Genomic DNA, 19,155 nt, shown 5'->3' with positions numbered 1-19,155 from the left:
CTCTGAGCTTCTGACAAATCTCCTCCTGTCATCGATCAGGTGCATCAACTCCAGCTCAGCTCCCTCTATTCTCCTTCTCAGGATACTGATATGCTGTTTCTTCACTCTACAGCAGCTGCTGCAGCAGCAGAGTCCCGCCAGCGGTAAGTAACCATAGCAACCCCCTCTTCCCTAGCCACTAAAGTTAATATATACAGTGGCAAATGTGGGATTTCTAGAGGGGGTTTCTAAATGCTTGATTTTAAAGCAAGTTTGGCCAGTCCATGAAGAGGGCATAATAAGCACTTACCCAGTTATAATATACATAATATGAAGTTAGAGATGAGCGGTTCGGATTCTGTGGAATCCGAACTGCTCCGAACATTGGGGATCCGAGTCCACCCGAACCCTGTTCGGGTGTTCACCGCCTGACTCGGATCCCCGTTCGGGGCCGAACGGCGGCCGCCTGATGTCGGATTCTCACTAGAGAATCCGACATCAGGTCTCCTATTGTGTAGGGCAGAGCGCTGTGATAGCGCTCTGCCCTACACAGATACAAACACACAGCCGCCAGCGGCAGCTGTGTGTTTGTTACAGCAGCCAATGAGAGTCACACAGACTCTCATTGGCTGCTGCACGGAGGGAGCCGGCTGGAGCTCACACATGAGCTCCGTCTTCCGGCTCCCTCCGCAGTGTGTGACAGGCTCAGCAGAGCGGACGGCGCGGGAGCGGGGAATCAGGAATCAGGTAAGTTTTTTGTTTTTTTTAACTTGTGAAAGTTGTGCAAGGGCCGGGGGCGCTACTGGGGGGGGTCTGCTACTGGGGGGGTCTGCTACTGGGGGGGCTATACTACTGGGGGGGTCTGCTACTGGGGGGGCTATACAACTGGGGGGGTCTGCTACTGGGCGTCCATACTACTGAGGGGCCTGCTACTGGGGGGGGGCTATACTACTGGGGGGGTCCGCTACTGGGGGGGCCATACTACTGAGGGGCCTGCTACTGGGGGGGCCATACTACTGTGGGGGCATACTGCTGGGGGGGCTTACTACTACTGGGGGGGCCATACAACAGGGGGGGCCATACTACAGAGGGGCTACTACTGGGGCAGCCTACTACTGAGGGGGGCCTGCTACTGGGGCAGCCTACTACTGGGGGGGCCATACTACTGGGGGGGCTGCTAATGGGGGGGCATACTACTGGGGGGCTGCTAATGGGGGGCATACTACTGGGGGGGCCTGCTAATGGGGGGCATACTACTGGGTGGCATGCTAATGGGGGGCATACTACTGGGGGGGGCCTGCTAATGGGGGGCATACTACTGGGTGGCATGCTAATGGGGGGCATACTACTGGGGGGCATACTACTGGGGGCACTGTATAGGGGACCCTACTACTAAGGGGACTGCATAGGGGGCACCACTGCTGGGGGCATTGTGTAAGGGACACCGCTACTGTGGGCATTGTGTAAAAGGGGCACTACTGTGGGCATTGTGTAAAAGGGGCACTACTGTGTGTCGTAACATAAATAAGAGACACTACTTTATGGTGTAATGTGAATCAGGCCCTATGTGCGGTGTAATGTGAATAAGATTGTGCACTGTGACTTTGGGCCGTAGCCCACTATGTAAACAAGTACTGTGAATCTGCTGGCCGTACCCACTGGGTGGGTGCACTACTTTTCATTTCTGCCACTGCTGTGTGGCAATGTGTCATAGATGTACTTTATACTGTGGTGTCTGTGTCATTGTGCCGCTGCTTTGTCGCTTAGTAACCAGTCAGCTCACTGCAACCTTTGGCCAATAATGTTGAAAACAATATTATAAGCTGTGATATGGTCTAAATTGACTGGAAATTAATGTTATTGAGGTTAATAATACTCTAGGAAGAAAAAAAAGACCAATTTATGTGATTTTAGCTTTTTTTGTCAATTTTTGTAAAAAAAAATCCAAATCCAAATCCAAATCCAAAGCCAGTCACCGCAGTTTGGCAAATCCAAATCCAAATCCAAAGCCGGACGACGAATTAGAACCAAATCCAAATCCGGCAAAAATGGTCCGGCGCACATCCCTATATGAAGTATAGTGTATGTAATAATTCTGACATATACAATCACAGTATTTCCCTTATATGTAGCACTAGGGCCATCCTGCTTGAGCTGAATGTTTTTATTTTAGAAGTGGGCTCCATTCCAGTTCATTTCAGCAAGTTCGGGTATCTGGGGGGCAGAAAAAGAACCTTGCCCTGCTCTGGACATATATGTACAAATTGGTCTCTTTATGTACTGGCTCACACATTTTAAAAAATCAACAGGTGGTGCTAATTATTTAATTTGTGACACTGAAGGACTCTTAAAAACATGCAACTTTAGTATTATATGCTATTTCTATTGTGGCCATCATGGTGTGGGCTGGGGAGGGGGGTTTCCAGGCAACCGGAACCCGCCCAACCCCCACCCCCCTCCATTCCCCCGCGTTTGCCTATGGTATATTGCAGTAGCAGGTAAAGGAGAAGTTAGTGTGGGGAAGGGGTGTGATGCGGGACTGGGAAGTGGGGATTTTCTGAGATCTAGGAATAAAGGCCTCCATACATCAGCAATCTGAAAACCACAATTTAACAATTTGAATATTTATTGCCCGATATTAGGATTTCCCAATCGAGCATTCTGCACCCATACATTACAGATCTTTTTCAGTGATTTGCAGATCAATTGCAGAAAATACAGATCTGCCAATCTTGAAAGGCCCATCATTTTAATAGTAACGGTCTGCAAATCTGCTGATCATGTCCATACACAGGGGCGAATCTATAATGGGTGCAGGGTGTGCGGGGCACACGGGCCCCTGGGTCCAGGGGGACCCCGCACCGCACACCCTGCACCAATAGTATTACTTACCTCTCCAAAGTCCCACGTAGGCGCGGCGGTCCGGCGCTGTAAAGGCAACTGAAAAATGGCTGCGCACAGCTCAGTGCGCTGCTGGCCGCCGGACAGAGAGGAGGGGGCCCATGTCGGAGACTGCACATAGGCCCCCTCCTCTCTAGAAATGCCCCGTCCATACACTAACAATTTACAGCCCCAATCGATCTGTGAAATCCAACATGATGGACAATCTGTCACAGAAATGTCACAGAAGAAATAAACTGTACCCCTAATTGTTAAACATATTCCTTTTATTCTTAAAGAACAACTAAACATGCATAAAAAACTTGTATACAAATAAATTACTGTTATCTACAGCTTAGTTAAATTGTAAAGGTTAATGGAATATTCCAGAGTTATAAGTTCAGGTAGGTTGAAGAAGACATAGCTCTGATTTTGACCAAAGCAGTGTGAATTCTAATATATTCTGGCTGAATTCTAGTAGAATGAGAAAAGTTTTATACCACCATATGAAGGTGATACTGTACTAACTAATAAGATAATTGATTTTTGCTGGAGAAAAGGTCATTTTTAATGTTCCCTGCTTTCTACAAATCTGCACTACTATACAATGAGTTGTTAGTGCAGAAGTCCCACTGGGAAAATTGTTATAATTAATTGATGACATGACTGCTCCGTATATATATCCTTTTTGTTGTTGAACTTTTTTGCAGGCATATTGAATTAGAAAATAGCACTGCTTTCATGTCAAATTACTCATCATTGTGTGCTTATTATTAGCAATTCTAATTAGCTGCCCGGCAGAAAAGCATAACAACATTGTTTCAAAGCCCAATCTAGTTCAAATGACTCCATAAAACCTAAATCACGTTAAGCCACCCAACCTAGCACTGAGGTACTGGAGATGCCATCCGGTGATTTAAGGATAGGGTCAGGAGTTATGACAACAACAAGTAACTGTCACTTTACACTGAAGGTTTTGCTGATATTGGGGGCCCACTGGAAGAATAGATTTTTTATTTCAAATTTCTCTCAAGTAGATGGGTGCCCACTGTTTCACTAACATTTCCACAGCTTGATTTTTAAAGGGACTGTAACTGTATATATTTTAAAAACATTATATATATATATATATATATATATATATATAATGTTTTTAAAATACAGTGACTTGGGGAAGGTCCTGACTGTAAAGGGACATGTGAGTATTATGTCATTTGGTTATAGCAAAATAAATAGAACATTTTAGAGTGTGCAGATAACAATGTGGCCAACACAAACACCTATTGGCTGATACATGTTAAAAGAACCACAGGTGGTGCTAATTATTTCATTTGCGATACTGAGAAGAACATGCAGCGATAGTACATTTCTATTATATTACTATTTCTATTGTGGTCATGGTATTGGCTGGTGAGAGGGGTTTCCAGGCAGCCAGAAACCCCTCCCCCCTGCATTTGCCTATGTAGTCTGTACAGAGGAATAGTATAGAATTATGTCTAGCATTTGCCTTCTCTTGTACTAGGAGCAATTTATAGGAATACTGGGTTAATACTATTTTATAGGCAGGATTTGTTATACTATAGAGCAAGGGATTATAAATAGAGAGCGAGGGATTATAAATAGAGAGCGAGGGATTATAAATAGAGAGCGAGGGATTATAAACTGTCACATTCAACACCTTGTTCTGCAAACACTGTAGATTGTCTCTGTCACCATTTGGCTTCTTTCAGTCAGAAGTAACCTATGACCCTGACACACAAACAGAAAAAAGAGCCCATAAAAGCCAAAGGCCCTGAACACCTCTTTCCAATATATCAAGACCAACCACTTTGTCCCGGAGAAACACAATTGTAAGCAGTACTGGTGCTAATCAAACTAATTTGTCTAAAACCACCATCGGACACTGAGCTTCAAGTGCCTCAAGAATTTAAATTAAATACAACATGGGTAAGTGGGGTGTTTTTAATTATTTTAATGCTTCCTGCCTGCCCTTGTTTCCTCTGTGTTTCTCACCTTGTAGCGTAGGTAGAGGAAGGGGATACCAGCCACTGTAGTGATGTCGTCATACACACCACGCTGCATGTTGCTGCTCCGCTGTGTCGGTTTGAAGGCATTTAGCTGTGCTGAAACATGATCTGAAACTGATGTCGGGGCCATTGTAGGATGTACAACCAAGCAACTAGTACCTGGAACTCAGCGATCATAAGCATGCATGACTAGACTGCAAGTAAGCCAGAAACACTGCAGGTACATAACATATCAGACTTTTAATACAGCCCCTTATAATCTAGAACCGGTCATATGATGTCAGTTAGTTTCCTGAACCCTAATGATGGCAGTCCAAAGGAGCATACATAGAAGAACAGAGGGAACAGGAATGGGCACTACAAGGCTATTGTTTACAAAGATTAACAAGAAAAAACTATTACTACAGACAATTAAATTATTGCTACAGACAATAATATAGCAATAGGTTCTTTGAACCCCAATATTTTCAATTTACTTGAAAGTGTACAAACGCGACTAAATTCTATTGGGATGCACCATAGGTCAAGCAAACACATCCTGTGCAGCATGCTGCACCAACTGAAAGCACATGCACATACTATTAGTAATAGGGGGCATTCCTGCCAACCTGAGAGACCATCAGAAATACTCATGAAGAACAAATGACATGCCAGGGGAGCCCTTAGTGAATGTCAGTCAGATGGAAGAATAGTGGATGCTCTCAAGATTAGTGGATTTTCTTAAAATTCCCTGGTCATCTATGGTCACGGACGCAATGTAGGTCACAGATTACAATTTTAGATTTTCAGAAAAGTGTGCAAAACGAATGTTTAGATAAATAACAGTAGCAACATGGTTTCCATTTGGGAGTTAATGAACATCTGAGAGCCGTCAATGTGGTCTCTGAGAACTCTGTCCTGATAATGGCTAGGTCAGGAAGTATGGTAGAGAACAGTGGTTTTGCTTAATCAATAGCTGCAGTCCTGCTGACACAGCGGCTTATCCCTTATCCATTTGAGCATGTAATTTACACTCCATGAATTAGCAAGCTGCCCTTTTAATGTTTAAGGGCACAGGTCACGCATTCGCACAAGAGCCCTGACGTCCATCGGAAGGAGCCGGACAGGGGTGAAGGGATCCGAAAGGATCCTTCTTTGAAACCCGGGACTAGGAAGGAGCGGGTTGCAAGCCCGGGGCAGGAGCACTCGCCACCTGAAGATGGTGAATGCTCCAGCACTCAAGCTCCGAAAATATTGTATTTTCGGAGCTTGATAAATTCTGTCCCCATACTAGTGTATGGGGACAGCATGCCATTCCACCAGAGGAAGGTAAGCAAGAGATATCACAGATATCTCCTGCTTTACCTTCTTGATGAATGGTCCGAATACTTAATTAAGTGATGATAAATAGTGATGATAAATAGACTCCTAAACAATATAGATAATTGGTTCTATCCAAAAGGACTCATATTGATTGGGACTATGCATTACTTATATACTTAAACACATTGATCCACCTTATTGGGACTGATTCAGAGTAGTTTAGCTACTGCAGGGATATACTGCAAAGGCGCTTATACCATTATGAAATACAAAAAGATAGTAGAAAATATATAAAATTTAATATAATATAATACACATGAACAAAGACTAGTTTTGTCTTTGTTCATGTGTATTATATTACATAAAATTTTATATATTTTCTACTATCCTTTTGTTTTTCATGATGGTATAAGCGTCTTTGCAGTATATCCCTGTTTTAGTTCTCTTTTTGTATTGGAGACAGGCAATCTCCAATTCTGCAAGTTGGCAGCTGTATCCTCTGAGCTTACTCACCACAGGTCTCCATCAGGCGCTAAGGTTATCTTGTGATTACTCTTTTTTTTGTAGTTTAGCTACTGCACCTGTATATTAATCCCAAGGCCAGTGGGTGACCTATTGAGACATCCACCAGCCAAAGCACGTATCCGCTCATGTGCGAACAAAGGCGCATTAAGTGGAAAATCCATCGACCGCACCATCGGACATTGCACGGATGCCCCTGCCTATGGCAGGAGCAGAATGTCCGTGGGTCTATGGTTGGCAGTGTCAGTAGAACTGTGACTTTAGATGCAGTTCATAATACCGACACAGCTGCCGCCATTAATCACCACCCCCCTCCCAGTCCCTGCCCAGGAACGCCCATCGTAATTTAATTGCTCGCCATGCAATATAGATATGTGTCACCCGACGGTAACTATTAGCATGCATGCACAGTGCATCTCGGATGCATGAGTAGAAGTAAAACATTGGGTGTTTGCACCTAAAGATTTACTAGCGTCCACCTCTGAATCAGGCTCATTTGATAGGTGTGGTCCCCATTTTATATATTTATGTCTTTTGGCTTCTGTGTTTTTTTTTTCTTCTTTTAATGACACAAGGGTTAGTGTCACCAGCTGCAATACAGGCCAATATCCACTTGAGCAATCCTGCTCCAGCCACGTTAATGTGGCTTCATTTTAAACCATTTTGGTACTGTTTTTCTCAAAGACAACTACTCAGCATTATCCTTGTTGTAACCTGTGTCAAACAGGTCATGCTACAACATTGTCTTAATGACCAAGGTATGTTTATTGTTTGTATTATCACGATGTGTCTTACAAGAGAAAGCTAGAAAGAGGTATACATTTGTGCTGTTATACAGTACTCAGACTGAAACCGCAGAATAATGTGAACAGAATGTTCCTAAAAATGTCCTTTAATACTGGCAGCAGTACAAATAAATACAATACCTTTAAATTGAAATAGCACACAAAGAAAAGCTCCATGGGTAGTTTGCTCCAGATGTGCACACCTTACAATCAAATAAAATCTTGATAAATAGATTATTATTTTCTCTTACCGGATGCAATTTATATTTATATACAAATTTTGTGGGTCATTTGGAGAATAGCACGTTATTGTTCATGATTAAAAACATTAATACGGAATGTGTTACTTGTGTTAACAAAAGCAAAATAACAGTCTATTTGTTGGAAAATGAATTCTTAAGATGGCGAAAGCGATGCAGTCCCCATTGCCGGCAATGGGGACCCAGAACTGCCTTTCCAGCTTCAGCGAAGCCTTCCAGGCACTGCAGGGTCCCCGCCGGATTAATGTGCCATGCACATGCGCAGAAGGACCGCATGTGCATTACACAGAAGCCCGTCGCTGGCAGCATGAGCGGAGTTTCGCCAACGACGAGGACTTCCCTGGACCTCACCGGAGGGATAAGTATTGATGAATACCAGTGGCATTTTAGTTTGTATCACTGCGATATTAAATGAAAAATGCAGCTGATATTAAGCTTCGTTAGTAAATGGGGCCCATAGTGTCTGGAAAAAAACCATTTAGAATAGTCCAAAATAATAATATTTTATTTCTGAACTTTTTCAGTGTAGTTACTCAATTTATAGTTAGCCATTTTGAGAATTCACATACTGTAACTAATGATGATGAATAGATTTAATAAGATAGCATTATGTGATGCCTCTTTTTCCTAATATACTAATGGTGGCATAATTTTGAGACAGAAAATTTGGCATGCATGATGCTTACTCATTACTTTAGAAACATCTTGTATATTTATATGGGTAAAACAGTTACAGGAGTCTATGCCTTCTAGCTGTGCTGCAGGGGCCTGAATTCTAGAAAAACAAAAGTTCTGCTATACATTTTCAGTAAGTAAAACTGGGAATTCCACTTCCAAAAACAGATTGTAACAATACAGAATGATAGCTGGAATCCGCAAAATCTGACCTTTTGTGGTGTAATGAGCCTGATGGTTTGTGTACATCTCCAGTGGTTACTAATTGGCACATGCTCAGAATCTGTACTGCGCATGTGCCGACATCGCTGTACTGTTCAGGATCTGCACTGCGGATATGCCAGCATACTGCGCATGTGCCGACATCGCTGTACTGCTCGGGATCTGTACTGCACATGTGCCGACTTCGCTGCAGCATATCAACCGTTTTGTGGCGCGGCGGCGATGTGGTAAATTTTACAAAACGGGGAGAGGTGTCGTCGCTTTGCAGTCATGCTGAGGCTATGGTCTGTGTTTTTCTATGCAGCTTTCCTGGCCCCGGCAGGGGAGTTCCAGCGGCCAGTTTGAGAAAGTTTAGGCTTACTTAGATGGCTGATGCCTACGCCCATCGCGACCGACAGTCGCAATGGTGATCTGATAGGGGACATCTTTTGTCTTTGGGCACAGCTGCTGTACAAAAATATGTTAATGCCTGCAGGAGGCTTCTGAAGGAAAAAATCTCCTCCTGCCAGCATCTCAGATTCGATTTCTGCGTCCGAAGATGCAGGATTGGATCAACATAGTGACCATAGGTCGCAATGTTTGCAGCATCAGCTATCTGGGAAAGCACAAGGTTACTGAGAATGGCCAACTCCTGCCCACTTGAAAGACAAGTAAATATACATCGCCCCAATCCATCCCTGCTCAGTGGTCATCTTGGATCACGGAATAAAGCCTCCCTGGAGTTACATTAAGCATTGAGTCTGCACAGTAGTGCACTCCACTATCACCAAATATAGCACAGACAGTTACTAATATGAGAGGAGGAGACATCAGACCATAAGAGGTAGAAATTAATGTCATCAGCAGATTTGTGGTACTGGAGGACAAATGAGCAAATTAGTTCAGAAGAGGTGTACAGTGAGAAAAGTAGATGGTCAAGAAGAGAGCCTTACGGAATCCCAGGAGGCAGTGGAAGTTAGAATGCGCCAGAGGTAGAGATACTAAAGGAGTGGTTTGATAAGTAGGAAGGTGACAAGGAAAAACTGTGACCTGAAGACCAGTGGAATGAAGGGTGTATATCTAAGTGGGTGATCAACAGTGTCAAAAGCTACAGAGAGGTCCTCAACAATGTGTAAGGAAGAGTGACCCTTCACTGCATCGATTACTTTTGTACAGTCTCAGTGTAATGTTGAGGATAGAAGTCCAATTGCTGAGTCAAGATGAGAATGAGAAGAGAGAATGTGAGTTAGGTGGTTGTACACAGATTCTCAAGTTGATCCAGTAAAGAGGAGGAAAGAAATAGGATAGTACTACAGTTTCAGAAATAGATCAATATTTTTGTAGGATTGGTGACATGAACATGTTGTTAAAGGAGTATAAAAATGTGACAGTGGAGAGAAACATATTGAATATGTGAGCAAGAGGTGGGTAGGTAGTTACTGGAAGGAATGAACTGAGGGTATATAGGGGAAAATAGGAGAGGGTGGGGGGAGTTTTCTGAATTTGGAAAATATGTTGTTGAATGTTTTTGTCTTTGGCACAATCATAGGCGTAAGGTAAAAAGAAGGAGGTGGGCAGAAAAAAGGGTTGATGGTGGCAGGGATTAGACAGGAGTTAGAAGATTTTAAATTAGAGAAGAGAACCATACTTGTTTGGCATTTGAAAGGCCAGTCCAGTAAAAATTAAATGATGAATGTATAGTAGAAGAAGTCTGCTTTAGTGTGATATTTCCTCCAGTGGTACTCACCAATGAGGAATCACTTTTGCTGGTGGTGAATATTATACTATGTAATGGTTGGAGCAGCATTGTCGGAGACTGAGATTGTTTTTTTTTTTTTTTGGACAGAGAAGCTTGTTTAATGAAAATGAGAAGAGGAGCAGGTTGAAAGTATTTTGGGGTCACTCTGTGTGTGTGGATTTGTGTGCAGGTATTTGTGCACAAGGTGAGACTAAAATAAAGGACGTTATAGTGGAGAGTTGGAAGGTCAAGGAGAAACTGGTGAAGAGATGAGAATATATGGGTAGCGTGGACTTCTACGGAAAAGAAGTAGGAGGGTTCCTGGGGTATGACTGGGAAGGTGCAGTAGGGAGAGTGTAGGATGCCTCTTCCACTATCTTGTTTGTTATGGGAGTGTTTTGCTGTAATGTTCATATAATGTGGAAGTAAGGAAAGAAATAAACCCACTTCAATGAGATTTCTCAATTTTGCCTGGAGCAACGGGGCATACAATACAGATTCATGACAGATGAACTGCAGTGCATTTGTGTAGAGTAGCACAATGAATTTCTGCATGTGGCTAGATCCCTCTTCCCATATACTCAAATGGGAAAGAACGATTCTGTGACAAAGGATATGGTAGATGAATGGAGTATCTGGACTGGGCTCCGATAGTGATTGGTGTTACCTTCATCAACTGTCATTGATGAACTAAATGTGTAGGCATGTGCGGCTATTGGGAAAGCACTTTATACTGTTAACTGTATTTAAATCCTGTTTTTAGTTACCTCATTATTCCCTCTGCGCAGTGCTACATCCTGTAATAATGCTGTGATAAACTCTTTCCTGTTTGCAAAAGGAGGGTTCAGTCCTCATGGCTAACCGGGGAACAAAACTGTATGTAAGCACAAAATTCTTGTCCATCGACCAGTAAAATTTAGATCTGATTTGTTGTCTCCGCCTTTCTCAGACTGGACCACTTTGCAGATCACTCATTGGAATTGGTCGAGTATTTCAAGTGTTCACTTGAATTTATGACAAGAATAAAGACCGCATTTGGCATTACATAATGATAAAGATAATATGTTGTGTATGTGAAAGTACACTAACTTTATGTGGTTGTTCTTAACAACTTTTGAGTTCACGGTTCTTAAAGATTCTGCTCTACTCCTACAAGATGCATACGCTTACTGTATTGTTGTGAGTAACAATACTTTCATTCATTATCTGGATGTCCTGTGTTGAACCCAGTATTCTGAGCCAGTAACCTGCTACCCCACAGTCCTGATCTATAGTAAGTGGTCAGGAGGAGGCATCCACAATCACCAGCAAAGAGCAGGGGGCAGGTGAAGTTGTAACTCCAGGCCCACCATGAAAATAGAAAAAAACACAATACCTTTGGTGCAAAAATTATTTCAATTAATTCACAATCAAAATAAGTATAGTGAATAACAGCTGCAGCGTCTATGAGATCAAAGAAATCTCAAAATGCAAATAAACACTATATGACACTATATAATAAAAGATAAAATGAATTTGTTTCAGAGTATATTTATAATATATTTAATATAATTTAAACTTCAACAATATACAAATAAATAATTCCTTCATGAAACGAAAATATTCTAATGTCGGATTAAAACTCCTGTTTCCTACATGCTACACAATGTATGTATCCTCTAGGCCACAGTAGCTTTAAACAAGATGCATAGATACTTTTGAAAAATCAGATAATATATATTTCTAGATGAGACATATTAATTAGCAAACAAAATGTAAAAATATATGCAATATATTTAATATACCTCAAACTTCAACAATATACAAATAAATAAACCAACTGTAAAATATGCATGTATTAAAATGTCACAGTTGTGTTTGGCTGTGGATCCGGACTAGGTGTTGTAGTTGGAATGTGGTCTGTGAGGCTTGGATGGAAACTGTGAGATCAATTATAACTCTTCTACATGCAGTCAAGAGATTAGAGAGAGACATCTGGATAACAAAGAACTATGTGAATAGCTATCTGGGGATACAAAGACGAGACAGTTCTAGGTTTGCAGACGCTGGCGACTCAGGGCCTGTGATGAACCAAATTAGATCAGGATTACGGAGCTGGTGGAACTAGCGAGTCTCTGAGATAGAATCGATGAGGATGCTGTCACTGGGATGGAACCAGATAATACAAGATCCGACAATTTTGCAGACACTGGGATGGAACCAGCTAATACAGTAACCAGTGTTGAAGCGGATACTGAGATTGCGCCAGTGATACAGGATTCAAAGCCGTGGTTTTCACTGGGATGGCACCAACAATACAGGAGCCAGAAAGCACTTGAGATGGATACCGTGCTGGAAGTCTGTTGGCTGAAAGTAACCATGGAAACGCAGACAAGCTTGCATCAGGTTATGAGACAACAAAGCACTAGCAAATTGGAAGTGTCCTAGGAGCTCCCTATATACCCCTGGCTGTCCAGGGATTGGCCGAGAGCATCATGTGATTGCAGCCTGGCTTCTGGTTGGTGATAAGCTAATCACGTGATCCAGACTGTCATGGCTGCACCCATCTCTGATTTTGGAGGAAACTCAGGCGTAGAGCACACTGTGGACATGCAGAGAGAATGGCAAACACTAAAGGACTGGAAAGAGTACATCCACATAATCTCTGCAGTTCAGGTTCAGCATACCAGCTGCTCTGCTGTAACTCTGCTGTAATCAAGAATCTGCAGATCTCACAGACAGAGAGGCTTTCAGGTGTATAATCAGTCCAGAAGGGAATCAGGAATTAGTAATGCTGGGCATACACTATACATTTATCTGTCAGATATCTGTCCAATCTGACTGGTTGGAATGAAAACCTGGTAATGTATGGGAGAAAATGACAATAGAAATTTGCTCCCAAACACTAGAAAACAGGCCAGATTTTCCTTCCCACCAGACAGATTTGACAGATATCTGACAGATAATTGTAGAGTGTATGCCCAGCGTTACACAGAAACATGCTGCAGCTTGTATACTGAACAGATCTTTTGGGCAAATCTGGACATCCTAACCTGCAGAACAGGTGGCAGAGGCAAGTCACAGCACAAACTAGTAGCATATGAGGGATACAAGTAAGGATCATTACAGAAAATAATTGACAGGATATATGCACAGTCTGCTAAAAAACAAAGAACCATGAGGATTATCAAAAAAAAAAACATACAAATCAAATAGCAGACCCTCAAAACATGTCACAGTCCATTAGGTACAAAATGCTCTGCTCCTGGACTTCCCTCGTAATGTATGATTGCAGACACCTGTGCTGAAACACCCTTCTCATCAGTTACCTAGTTCAACACAGGTGACTGCAATCATACATTAGGTGGGAAGTCCAGGAGCAGAGTGTTTTGTACCTAATGGAACAGGTCATTTTGGAGGGTAGGAAATAGTATGAAATCATTCTTATGGAACCAATTAGGGTGTATATCCCACAATAATACATTTATAGTTACTCCAAGTCCCCAGATTCAAATGGTGACAACATATATGCTAAGGGATAAAAAGTCATAAAAAAAACCCAAAGAACCTACAAGAGACTTGGGGCAGATTTTTTGTCCTGCAGGTCCTCCACTCCAATTGGGGATGAGCCAACCGGCCTGTAGCTACCAGGGAGGAATAGACACAAATGAGGTGGAGCACAATAATGGACACAGATGAGGAGGGGAGTAGACAATAATCATGGACACAGTTGAGGAGAAGGAGGGAACACAATAATAAAAACAGATTAGGAGGAGGATAGGAAGAGAATACCATAATGGAGACAGATTGGGGGGGGCACAATAATAGACACAGATGTAAATGGGGAGAGAACACAATAATACAGATGAGGAGGAGAGAATAAATAATGGACAAAGATGAGGAGAAGGGGGAGAGAATACAATAATGGACAAAGATGAGGGGATGGGAGAGGAAGAGAGAACACAATAATGGACACAGGTAAGGAGTAGGGGTTAGGTAGACACAATACTGGACACAGATGAGAGAGGGGGAAGAAAAGCACTATAATGAGTCACTCACCTTAATCTGGCACTGGTAATTTGTAATTCGTATGGCTCGGACCAGACAATGGCCCTCATTCAGAGCCGTACGCTCTGAGCAGAGCGCACGCTCTGAATGAGGGCCGGCCTCCATGAAAATGGAGCGTCCTCCTGGACGCTCGTATAGCTGTGGGTCACCACCCACAGGCTATACGAGCGTGCTGTTTGATGGCCGCGATGGTCTTGACCATCGCGACCATCGAAACTGCGAGCCGGAGCCTGCGGTTGAGAGCCAAAATCACTCCCACTGACATCACTAGTGATGTCAGTGGGCCAGCTTCTGCCAGGAGGCGTTCCCGTGGGAACGCCCCCATCAGGGAGGCACGCCTACCAAAGGGGGCGTGCTGTCAATCAACATCGACAGCACGCCCCCTTTCATCAAACACAACGAGCGAAGGACTTTCCTTCGCTCGTCGCGTCTGGCGCATGCGCACGACGGAGCTCCCTCCGTCGTGCGCATGCTCAGTCCAGAACATCGACCCACTTGCGAGCGGACAGCCGCTTGCGAGTGGGTCTGAATCAGGCCCAATATACCCTGTGTCCTTTTTAAAGTCTTCCTCTAATAAAGGAGGTCCTGAATGCATGGCAACTGTACACAATTCACTTTACCCGCTCTCTTTATGAAACACGTGAGAGAACCTCTGAAAGCAAGAGAGAAACTGTACAATTGTCATACCATAAGTGATTCCATAAATCAAGACATTCTCAATTATACGTACAATGGTAAAAAATACAAAGGGTTGCTTTACTTAGACACGTCGTCCTTTAAAGAAAAGGCATTGCTGCACCTTTTTTTTATAAAAACTTAGTATTTAACGACCATGATAGGTCACTCGAGATTTGGATCCCCAAAAATGTAAATGATTTCACCACCTCAATGGGTAAACCATCTAAAATCACTTACAGCTTAAGCTGCATACACACGTAAAGATTATCTGTCCAACCATCCAACTAGTTGACTGGTTGGAATGAAATCTGGTAAGGTATGAAAGTAAATGACCATCAGCAATTTGCTCCCAAACACCGGAAATTGGACAAAAACTGTTGTTTAACAAATTGTTTAGATCAAACATTTAACAAACTTGTCTGACGACCATTTTCATCAGTTTTCTGGCATTTAGGAGCAAATTGCTGATCATCAGTTACTCCCATACCTTACCAGATTTTCATTCCAACCAATCAACTAGTTGGATGGTTGGACAGAAAATCTCTACGTGTGTATGCAGCTTTAGGCATTTTACTTCCCTTGCTAAAATCAACTACAGACTCTTTTGTTTTCAAAGCATTTAAAAGTAAATGATTATTTCTACTTCACTATGCTAGCTTTACTAACTGGTTTCTTGTTCCCCTTTGCTTATCAGACTAGGGGGCCTATTCATCAACAATAAAATAAAGTTTTTAAGGATATTTTCTTTAATTAACGTTATTTTAGTATTCATGAACACACTTAGCACAGGAGATATCACTGATATCTCCTTGCTAAGTCCCCCTGCGTTAATTTCCACACTCCCCATACATTAGTATTCGGATATGGAAATTATGCTATAAATAAAATTCCGAAAATTATGTATTTTCGGAATTTGATGGAGTTACTATTCGCCACTGTGAGGTGGCGAATAGCAGGTGACACTTACCTGCTCCCAGCTGATGAGGTCCCCCGGCGTCTTCCTCCAGCACTCTGGTCCGTCCTCTGGCTCCTGGGGCTGTGCTGTCACGTGTTCTCCCAGCAGAACACAATAAAGTGTAGAAAAAAAAATGTATTTTTTTTTTTCTAAACTACTGTGGGCTGCTGGGAGAACACGTGACTGCACAGCCACCAGAGCCGGGGGCACTGCAGCGGGCAGGTAAGTGCGGGGACAGGGGGGACGGTGAGCGGGGGGGAGGGGGTTGGGGGGGGAAACAAACTTACAGCCGCTGTAGGCAGTGCTGCGCATTCGCTGGCTTCACGAATGTAACAGCGCATGCGCAGAACGAATTCCAGCTGCGGTAAGTTAGTGTAGAGAGAGATAACTATCTATTTCCCCAAAAGCTGTCATCGCAAAAATGACAGCTTTTCGAAATAGATAGTTATGGGGAGGAGGAATGATGAATTCCTCCGGTAATTAGGTAGAACTCCATGCGTGTTCTAAACCTAATTACCTCCAGAGTGTTTTAAGGTATGATGAATAGGCCCCTAGATGGTGATACCATCTGCAAATTTTACAATCTCAAGAGATTGCAAAAATTATACACAATCATATGTAAATAAGGAATAATGCATCCCTGTGGGGCACCTGTTCTTAATTTTAATGTTACTTCTCCCAAAGTGAAATAACCCAACTTGAGGTCTGTTTATCAGAAAATCTAAAACCAAATTACAAGTTTACCATTTTAAAACCAGGTCAATTAATTTGGATACCAAAGAAACCAGGATTATGGTATTAAAAGTAGAACTAAAATAAACAAATAAAATACTAACCTTGCTGGAAATGATGTGTGCAGGTGTTGGTAACACACCAGCAGATGACTCAAACAATGAACAGCCCAGTTACTTAAAAAGTGGTGTTGGTTTGTTGAAAGATAGCAGGTACTCACTGTTATATGTACACTGGTACTGGAGCGGAGCTTGAGTGGATTGGGGTTTTATACAGCTCACCAGCTGGTGCAAATGGGTGGCAGTGCAGGATGCTGACATAAGCATTATATGCAGGTATTAACCAGATCTGTCATAGGAGCTAAGTATGAGACGTCTGTCTCCCACCATGTCAAGAATTGATGACCCCTGCACATGCTTGCAAACTCGGTGGCCATCTTGGGACAGGGAATGAAGCCTCCCTGGAAATCAGGTAGACTGGAGTCTCCGTAGTAGCACACTCCCCTTTCAACAAGTAGAAGACTTCTTCTACTCTAGGTGAGTCAGCACAAACAAAACAGTAAGAACAGTGTCATCCGTGGTGCAATTTGCCCTATAGGCAAATTGAAATGGGTCAAAATCAGCAGCAACATGAAACTTAATGTGCCACAACATGAAGCGCTCAAAGGTGATAGGAGGATAATCAATTAGAAATTTTGGAGTTTTACATTTTGAGACGGGAACAATAGTTCTTGCTTGAAAGCACTTTGGAACCAAGCAGTGAGCGAGTGACAAATTAAAAAATTTAAAGATTCCTCCTAACTGCTCAGAACACTTTCTGAGAACCTTTCCTTGAATCCCAGTCCAGGCCTGCAGCATTACCAGAATTAACTCTGTTGGTGAATTTCTGGTGGCCAAGTAGCAGCAGTAACTGGTTGTCAGTAGCGGTGGTTAGTAATGTCAGTAGCGGTGGTTAGTAATGTCAGTAGCGGTGGTCAGTAATGTCAGTAGCAATAGTCAGTAATGTCAGTAGTGGTGGTTAGTAATGTCAGTAGCAGTGGTTAGTAATGTCAGTAGCGGTGGTTAGTAATATCAGTAGTGGTGGTCAGTAATGTCAGTAGCAGTGGTTAGTAATGTCAGTAGCGGTGGTCAGTAATGTCAGTAATGTCAGTAGCAATAGTAGTCAGTAATGTCAGTAGCAGTGGTTAGTAATGTCAGTAGCAGTGGTTAGTAATGTCAGTAGCTGTGGTTAGTAATGTCAGTAGCGGTGGTCAGTAATGTCAGTAGCAATAGTCAGTAATGTCAGTAGTGGTGGTTAGTAATGTCAGTAGCGGTGGTTAGTAATGTCAGTAGTGGTGGTTAGTAATGTCAGTAGCGGTGGTTAGTAATGTCAGTAGCGGTGGTCAGTAATGTCAGTAGCAATAGTCAGTAATGTCAGTAGTGGTGGTTAGTAATGTCAGTAGCAGTGGTTAGTAATGTCAGTAGCGGTGGTTAGTAATATCAGTAGCGGTGGTCAGTAATGTCAGTAGCAGTGGTTAGTAATGTCAGTAGCGGTGGTCAGTAATGTCAGTAATGTCAGTAGCAATAGTAGTCAGTAATGTCAGTAGCAGTGGTTAGTAATGTCAGTAGCAGTGGTTAGTAATGTCAGTAGCAGTGGTTAGTAATGTCAGTAGCTGTGGTTAGTAATGTCAGTAGCGGTGGTCAGTAATGTCAGTAGCGGTGGTCAGTAATGTCAGTAGCGCTAGTCAGTAATGTCAGTAGCAGTGGTTAGTAATGTCAGTAGCAGTGGTTAGTAATGTCAGTAGCTGTGGTTAGTAATGTCAGTAGCAGTGGTCAGTAATGTCAGTAGCAATAGTCAGTAATGTCAGTAGTGGTGGTTAGTAATGTCAGTAGCGGTGGTTAGTAATGTCAGTAGTGGTGGTTAGTAATGTCAGTAGCGGTGGTCAGTAATGTCAGTAGCAATAGTCAGTAATGTCAGTAGTGGTGGTTAGTAATGTCAGTAGCAGTGGTTAGTAATGTCAGTAGCGGTGGTTAGTAATATCAGTAGCGGTGGTCAGTAATGTCAGTAGCAGTGGTTAGTAATGTCAGTAGCGGTGGTCAGTAATGTCAGTAATGTCAGTAGCAATAGTAGTCAGTAATGTCAGTAGCAGTGGTTAGTAATGTCAGTAGCAGTGGTTAGTAATGTCAGTAGCAGTGGTTAGTAATGTCAGTAGCTGTGGTTAGTAATGTCAGTAGCGGTGGTCAGTAATGTCAGTAGTGGTGGTCAGTAATGTCAGTAGCAGTGGTTAGTAATGTCAGTAGCAATAGTAGTCAGTAATGTCAGTAGCAGTGGTTAGTAATGTCAGTAGCAGTGGTTAGTAATGTCAGTAGCAGTGGTTAGTAATGTCAGTAGCAGT

The 19,155-nt window shown here is 42.7% G+C and overlaps 1 protein-coding gene across 2 annotated transcripts in view; it reads left to right on the top strand.

The window, feature by feature from the left end:
* Positions 1 to 19,155, top strand: part of RXFP1 (relaxin family peptide receptor 1) — a 321,924-nt gene that overhangs the window by 206,634 nt on the left and 96,135 nt on the right. The window lies entirely within an intron of this gene.

The sequence above is a fragment of the Taudactylus pleione genome, unplaced genomic scaffold, assembly GCF_031769625.1.
Source record: "Taudactylus pleione unplaced genomic scaffold, aTauple2 ptg000170l, whole genome shotgun sequence".
Taxonomy (NCBI): domain Eukaryota; kingdom Metazoa; phylum Chordata; class Amphibia; order Anura; family Myobatrachidae; genus Taudactylus; species Taudactylus pleione.
The sequence above is the reverse complement of the archived record's forward strand: the minus strand, read 5'-3'. Positions and strand labels throughout refer to the sequence as shown.